Here is an 8,569-nt window from a genome sequence, read left to right as displayed (position 1 = left end):
TCGTAGTTTATAATATACCTTAAAATTTATAGTTTTATGGTTGATTTATAAAGCTATAACTTGAGTTAAAATTTCAATTTTGAATTTTTAAAATATTTATATTTTATAATATTTTTTATTGAACTGACAATTGACCCGATTAATTTGGTAGTTGATCCATTAACCCGATGATCGAAAAATGTGAACAGTTTAATATTTGATCTGATTCTCTGATTCTGATCACTAACGAATGTAAGGACGTTTGGGGCATGACTGATTGTTTTCCCATTACTTTATAATTGCATCAAGGCTTGACATTAAATCCATTTCTTTTTGCATTAGTTATGGATGAGCTCATTGGAAATATCGAAGATAAAGTATCATGGTGAATGATATTTGCCAATGATATAGTCTTAGTTGTTGAAACTAGTGATGATTTTAATGTAAAATTAGAATTTTGAAAGTATACACTAGAGCCTCAAAGCTTTAAATTGAGTATATCTAAAATTGAATATATGAAATGTAAGTTTAGTAATATTAGAAAAGTGAGTACTAATATGATTAAGTTGGATGAGGAAGTAGCACCAAAGCGCAGGCCTTGAAGGATTTTATTACTGAATGCTCATTTACTCGAAAGTCACAACTTCGATAATTTACTCAAACGAGTCACAATTGACAAAATAGAAGAAGTAGGATGAAAAGTAGTAGTCTGAGCCCCTCAAAACCCAAAACCTGCCCTTTAATTGATTTAGTGCCCACCACAAATAATAAGACCATTGCCAAAGAGCATTTGGATATTATATGTTGATGGCTCTTTTGGCAAAAACGTATTAAGGGCAATGATTTTACTTACCAACCCCCATGGACAGGAATGGTAGTACGGACTATCTTTTGGGTTCTTGGTGTCCAACAATGCTATTAAGAATGAATCGTTGATCACTGGACTAGAATTAGCAATTAGTTTAAATGTGAAGCACTTGACAGTTTACACTGACTAACAATTACTTGTCTTCCAAATGAATGGTGAGTATGAAGCATATGACCCAACATTAGCCAAATATCAGACAATTGTTCGCTAATTAAAGTAATCTTTTGAGACCATCTCCTTAAAATAGGTCCCTTGCAACAATAATGCTAGAGCACTTTTTTTCAAAATTGGTAGCCTTTATTGAAATTAAGGAGCAAGGGAATATATTATTAAAGTATGTATAGGTACCCCACTACTTATAACCCGTTTCAATATTATGGTTAGACGAAGATCAAAATTGGATGACCCTTCTCATCGCCATCCTCAAAGGCAAAGGCATTCTCAAAGGCACTCCCTCTAAACTAGCTGCTGCCAGGTAACTCTAAAAGAGGGCAACAAAGCTTATGCTTCTTAAAGACACTATCTATAAGAAAACATTCTCCTGTCCATTACTTAAATGCTTGGCATCCACTAAGGTAGATTATGTGTTAAGGAAAACCATAAGGGAGTATGTGCCCACGACATGGGTAGGTGTGCATTGGCACTAAAGGCATTAAAATATGCATATTATTCATAGATTATGAAAAATGACACAGTGGATATGGTGAAAAAGTGAGATGAATGTAAAAGGTTGGCTAAAGTCCATCAACAACCAATAAAGGCAATTAATCAGATTTTCAATCTCGAACCTTTTACACAATAAGATCGATATCCTTAGTCCTTTTCCTATTGCTATTGCTAAGAAAAAAAATTATGATTATGGCTTGTGATTATTTCACTAAGTAGGTAAAAGTAGAATTAGTAGCCACTATCATGGTAAAGACTGTTGAAGACTTTGTATGAAAGTTTGTAGTATACAGATTTGGTCCCCCAAACACAATTGTGGTAAACAACAATACTTAATTTCAAGCTAAAAGTTGAAGTTGCCAAAATTTCAAGTTAGCTTTGATACATACTTTAGTGGTGCACCCATAGTCAAGTGGAATAGATGAATAAAAAGATAGCCTAAAGAAAAATGTTGATGAGGTTAATGATGCTTGGGTTGAAAAGGCCTTTGGGATTCTATAAGGGAACATAGACCCTTTTCTTATTACCCTTTTGCATCATTTTCAAGTTTGCATTAAGGCATACAAGCAAATATAGACCCTTTTCCTATCAACAAGTTCAACTTGCCCTTATGCACCTATTGTAAATTTGTGTTAAGGCATATGGGTGAACATATTTCTCACTTTCTGTCGACAAGCTCAATATGCCTTTATGCACCACATTTAATTTACCTTAAGGCCCTCGTGCCAATATACTCAATGCACCTAGCACGCCTAACTTACTATTGTATTAAAGCTCATACTCTAACATGCCCAATGTATCTTGTATGCCATGCCAAACTTTGGCATCATCGTCAATGAACTTGGCTGAACAAGTCAAAGACACATCAATGTACACTTTATTTGTTGTACTTCTTATTCTTTTATGTATTCTTAGGTACGATATCATTCCATACTTATTTTTTGCTTATAATAAAATATTACCACACTTTTTTCTAACAAATCTTCTAAGCAAAGGTGGTAAACCTATTATAATGGTTATTGAGACATAAAAAATTGCATAAAACCTCTAAACAATGTAGTTCAGTACAAATCCTCAATGGATTCATCACTTGGTAATAACTTGTGCTTTATTATCAATCATCCTTCATAATATAGAAAAAACATCTTACAAAGTTATCTAGTATCAAGACAACATTGATCTGAATTCTCTAAAATTGAAACAATAAGGGTTACAAGTACAAACCTGCAATACTGAGGAAAACTTTCTAACTGAGGCTTTATGCATTATGTTGCCAAATAAAGGCACAAGGCCTTACCCACAACATCAACACAAGTCAAACAACATGGAAGAAATAAAGCTAAAATGCTATAAAAAACTTTGAACTTTTATTAACAGTAAAAAATGTTACAATTTATAAATGTTTGTATAATAAGAAATATAAGAAAAATCCTGAAAGGGCAATAGAACTTGAAGTAGCATCTCTGACAACAACAAAATGATCAACAATATAGAAGCATGAAGACTTGTGAAGTGCTAAGATCACGACAAGCATGTTCTATCCCAGGATTGCTCGCCTAGCCATCTGGGTTTATAATGAGCAAAGCATTCAAATCAAGTCCTGTGGATATCCTCTTTTCTTTGAAACCCTCTCCCTTTCCAAAAAGGCCACATCTTTAGGGAACTCCAAATCAAAATCCCCAGGCGGCACTCTTATTTCAAATAAGTTAATGCCTATTGATTGTATGATTTTTACAAACACATAAACCATTCAAGTAATAATAAAGACCTAAGGTCTAGATATTGTTCCCATGAGGATTAGCTAAAGAATTCTTAGTTTAACTACCTATTATCCCCACATTCCCTCTAAAGTTGGTTAATTGAAAGGTGTATACAAGGCTAAGCTAAATAGAATAAATGAGCAAAATAATGAATAATACATAATTCTAGTAAAAAGTTAATTTGCAATATATAACATAAGCAAGATAGAAAAATTAACTAAAATAGTAGCTAAAATGAATTGAAGTGAACTCAACATTATTTGAAATGTAAAACTAATCTAAGGATAGAAATAACAAGATCAACTTAAAATCAAAACAGTAGCTTAAAGGCACAAACCAAAATAACTACCTTAACTACCTTTCAACTTCTAACAAATGAAACTTCTAGAAACTTATTAAGAATTTATCCAAACAACTTGTAAATTGCATAAACAGTAACTAAACTAAGATTAAAACAAATTTAAAGGACAACAAATAAAGCAAAAGCATAAAATATAGCATGAACAAGCAAAACCAAAAATAAAGTCAAATATGGAAACTATCGATTCTTGAAGGAAAAACTTAGATCTACAACTTTCTAAATGGAATGAGCTAAGATAATTTAGATCTACAAGTTTACTATCTAAATCGATAAAGAAATTGCATGAAACAATCAAAAACTCAACTCATTGAAGTAAATTCATAATCACATATCAAGATAAGCAAAAATAGAGGAGTTGCAACAAAACTGAACCAAATAGAATTGAAATGCTTGATATTAAAAGTAATAAAATGAAATTAAAGAAGTAAATGCATGACCTAAGAGTGCAAAATGAGAAAATAGAAAACCAAATGCCCAACTAGGAGAAAAAATTTAAAGTGTTCTCATTCATTCAAGCTTTAGCTTAACTTTTGGATCTAACCAAAACTTTGAGGAATTTTCTAGAAATTTGTAGAATGAATTTGATTGTGATCTTCTCTAGATTTGTAGAATAATGAATCAAGAATCTACAAAAAAAAAAAAGATTGAAACTCACAATAATTGATCAAGATCCAATGAAAAAATTGCACATAGGTCAAAACCAAGATTTGCCAAACAAATTTGAGATTTAAGTAAAATTGTAACAAATTAAACTTGAAAAACTTAAAGAACATGAACTTTTATTGAAAATATCTTAAACTGCATGTAAAATAAATGCAAGAAAAGTAAATTTTGTTGGAAAATAAATGCAATTTTCTCCAATCCTTTCTTGTCTGTAATTTTAAAATCAAACTATTATAGGAGGAGAATCCATCTAATTAACCTAAGCTTAGCATCTTTCTTAGTCATGAGAAACCTAATCACCATATGATCAGTGTAAACTATGACCTTAGATCCTATGAGATCATAGCGAAATTTATTAAAAGCAAATATAATCGCTAATAGCTCTTTCTTAATACTCACATATTTTAATTGAGCTTCATATAAAGTTATGCTTGCTTAATAAATGGCATGAAGTTGCTTTCCTATTCTTTGACCTAAGAAAGCTCCTACTGTATAGTCACTAGCATCACACATGAACTCAAATGATAAAGCCCAATTAGGTGCTACAATGATCGGAGCAAAAACTAACTTTTCTTTAAGCATTGTGAAAGCATGTAAGTAAGCATCTTTAAAATGAAACTTCACCTCCTTTTCCAACAACCTACATAAAGGTTTAAAGATCTTAAAAAAATCTTTAATGAACCTCCTATAGAATCCAACATGTTTAAGAAACTTTTAACACCTTTAACTACAGTTAAAATTGGAAGTTTTTATGTCCACCTTTATTCTTATAGAAAAAACCTTACTATCTAGCACTATTCCTTCTTTCACCATGAAGTGACACTTTTTTCAATTAAGTACTAGGTTAATTTCCTTGCATTTAGTCAAAAAAATAGCTAAATGATCAAGAAAATCATCAAAGCTATCACCTAAGACAAAAAAGTCATCCATAAAAACCTTTAAGAAATCTTTTACCATATTGAAAAATATAACCATCATACATTTTTGAAAGGTAGTTGGTGCATTACAAAGTCCAAATGGCGTTCTCCTAGAGGCAAAGGTTTTAAAAGGGTAAGTGAAAGTGGCTTTTTTATGGTCTTGGGGTGCTATAGCTATCTAATTGTATTCGGAGTATCCATCAAGAAAATAATAAAATGCATGACTGGATACTCCATCTAGCATCTGATCAACAAAAGGAAAAGAAAAATAATCTTTCCTTGTAGCCTTGTTTAGCTTTTAATAGTCCATGCACAGTCTTTATCTAGTGACAATCCTAGTGGAAATCATCTCATTATTTTTATTTAACATTACAGTCATCCCACCTTTTTTTGGCATGCATTGGATTGGACTGACCTAAGCATTATCTAAGATTGAATAAATGATGCCAGCGTCCAACCATTTAATGATTTTTTCCTTCACTCCCTTTTTTATGGTCGGATTCAACTTACGTTGTATCTCAATGGTCAATCTATAGCCATTCTATATCAAAATCTTATGTGTGTATAAAGATAGACTAATGCCTCTAATATTAGCAATGGACCAACCTAAAGCTAACTTGTGATCATGAAGAATTGAAAAAAAATGAACCTTTTGATCATTAGTCAAGAATGCTAAAATGATCACACGTAAGGTATCATCTTTTCTTAGGTAGCCAAATCTAATGTGTGGGGACAATGGATTAAGCTCTAAGACTGGTAGCTTTAGAATGAAAGGTCTCATCACTTTAGGGAAAGAATAAAAAATATTTAAAGGCTTAGTACTAATAGGTGCAAATCAACATGTAGAGACCATAACTATCTCATCATCATCCTTACCTAAATCAGTGTCCTCTATATCATCAACCATAAAAGATTCTTTAAGGTGAAAAATAGGGTGTTCTAAGTGGAAAACATCATCAATTAAATTGCTCAACACCTCTTCCCTTGAACGCTCGTCAAAATCATCGGGTTGTTTCAAAACCTTAAAAACATTAAACCTAACCTCCTAATCATGAACTTTCATGGTTAACTCTCTTTTTTGCACATCTATCAAAGCTTTACCAATGGCTAAGAAGTGTCTCTATTGAATGATTAAAATCTCACAATCAATCTTCATATCTAGTATAACAAAATAAATAAATAAAATGAACTAATCTACCTTAACCAAGACATCCTCTACATTGAACTTCTAGGATATTTCAATGAACGATCAACTAATTACAGAGTAATTAAGGTGGGCTTGGCCTTTCATATGTCTAGTTTTTTAAAAATAAACTAGGGTATTAAATTGATACTGGCATCTAAATCATATAAAGCTTTATCGAAAGACATACTATCTATAGTGCAAGGAACAGTAAAACTATTAGGGTCTTTTAATTTTATAGGTAATCCTCTCTGAATCAGTGAAAAACATTCAGTGGTGAGTGCCACATCTCATAATCCTCTAATCTTTTTTTTCTTAGAGATAATGTCTTTCATAAACTTGGCATAGGTGGGCATATGTTCTAATGCATCCACAAAAGGAATGTTAATATACAACTTTTTAAACACCTCTAAAAATTTAGAGAATTGCTTTTCATTTTTTTGCTTCTAAACCCTTTGAGGAAAATGAATGTAAAGCTTAGGTGGCTTAACTTTAGAAGGAACATACCTAAAAGAACTAAGAATTGAAAGCTATATAAGTTTTTAAGATATCTAGGTAGGTACTAGACTTATCTACCTTTTTGTCCTTTTCATTGTTCTTGACTTCAATTCCCTTTATTTCATCCTCAGACTCTTTTATTGCATCTTGAGAAATCGCTTGGACACGACCACTAGCTACTTGCTTACCACTTCTAAAAGTGATGACTTTATATTACTTTTTTTTTCCTTTTTAAGGTTAACTTCTATGTAATTGGGTAAAGTGCCCTAAGGTTGAATATTGAGAAGAGTAGCTAATTGACCTATTTGGATCTCAAAGTTCTTAATAAATGTAGTCTAGTTATGGAACATAGTGTTTTTTATTTGCATGAAAGAAGTTTGAGCTTTAATCAAGGAACCTAAAATATCATTGACTGAGGTTTTATTATCAGAAAGTGGCATAAGTGAATATTGAAAGGTGAAAGAATATGTGTGCTACTGTTGATATAGAATGTGATGGAAACTTGAAAGGTTCTATGGTTTTGTGTAATAAAGCTATTATGGTGCATACCTGGACTGAATAGGGATAGAGTACTATTCTATTGCTGACTTTAAAAAAAAAACTAGGTTATTCCTTCAACCAAGGTTATAAATGGAAGCATAGGGGTTGTTAGGTTGCTTAGGGTTCTATCTTAAGTATTGGACACTCTTTAGGTGACTAGTGTAAGATTCCCCTGGGTGACCTACCCCTATAGACTTCACAATAAAAAATTGTATTATAGGTGAACTTGGGATTACTAGGACTCGACTCATGAGTTGTAACCTTAAGCTTCAAATACTATTAATTTGGCTAAAGAATCTACCTTAGCATTCAAAGTTGTAAGCTTACTAAGTTATTTCACTCTTAAAGCTCTCATAGGATGTTATTTATCATTAGACCATTGACAGTTATTTATGGCCATGTCCTCAATCAAATCATAAACAATATAAGAAGCCTTACTCATAAAGGCACTTCTTACTGCAGCATCTAGAATGGTCCTAGTGTTTGATATTAACCCATTGTAAAAGATCTAAATCTATAACCATTTTGGTAGTCTATAGTGTGGACACCTTCTCAATAGCTCATTGCATTTTTCCCAAGTTTCATACAAAGTCTTTTAGTCATGTTGGGAAAAGGTTGCGATCTCATTTCTAAGCTTAGTCATCTTTGCCAGAGGAAAAAACTTAGCCATAAACTTCTGAACTAAATCATCCGAGTGATAATGGAATCTAGTGGCTTAAAGGCTAACCAACTCATGGCTTTATTTCTAAGGGGAAAAAGAAATAATCTTAGCTTAATGGCATCCTTAGTAACAATGTTATATTTGAAAGTATTACATATCTCTAAGAAATCTCTTAGCTAAGCATTAGGGTCCTCACTTGTATGGCCACAAAATTGCATTGACTATTAAATCATCTGGATGATTACAGGTTTAATCTTGAAGTTATTAGCTTGAATGGCTGGCCTCCATATGCTAGGTCAAAATCCATTAAGATTGGGCACAGTATAGTTTATAAGATTTATAGTGTCTTGCTTGGCCATGGTGGTAAGATCATGTTATCTCTTCTTTCTAAATCTCCTGAGAGTGGTTTCAAGCTTGAGCTCTAAAAGGATCAACTCATGTCTCCTAGTTGAATGCATACATATACCACAAGG

General features: G+C 32.2%; 1 non-coding gene across 1 annotated transcript; it reads left to right on the top strand.

Annotated features, from left to right (window-relative positions):
- The first annotated feature begins 7,965 nt into the window (after window positions 1-7,965).
- On the top strand, window positions 7,966-8,072 carry LOC149518744 (small nucleolar RNA R71). Its single transcript, XR_016342511.1, has one exon. It is a non-coding gene; the product is annotated as a small nucleolar RNA R71 (small nucleolar RNA).
- The last annotated feature ends 497 nt before the right edge of the window (window positions 8,073-8,569 follow it).

Source organism: Durio zibethinus, chromosome 5 (assembly GCF_047325235.1).
Source record: "Durio zibethinus cultivar Kanyao isolate XHJ-2024 chromosome 5, ASM4732523v1, whole genome shotgun sequence".
Classification (NCBI taxonomy): domain Eukaryota; kingdom Viridiplantae; phylum Streptophyta; class Magnoliopsida; order Malvales; family Malvaceae; genus Durio; species Durio zibethinus.
This window is presented reverse-complemented; position numbering and strand designations above follow the sequence as displayed.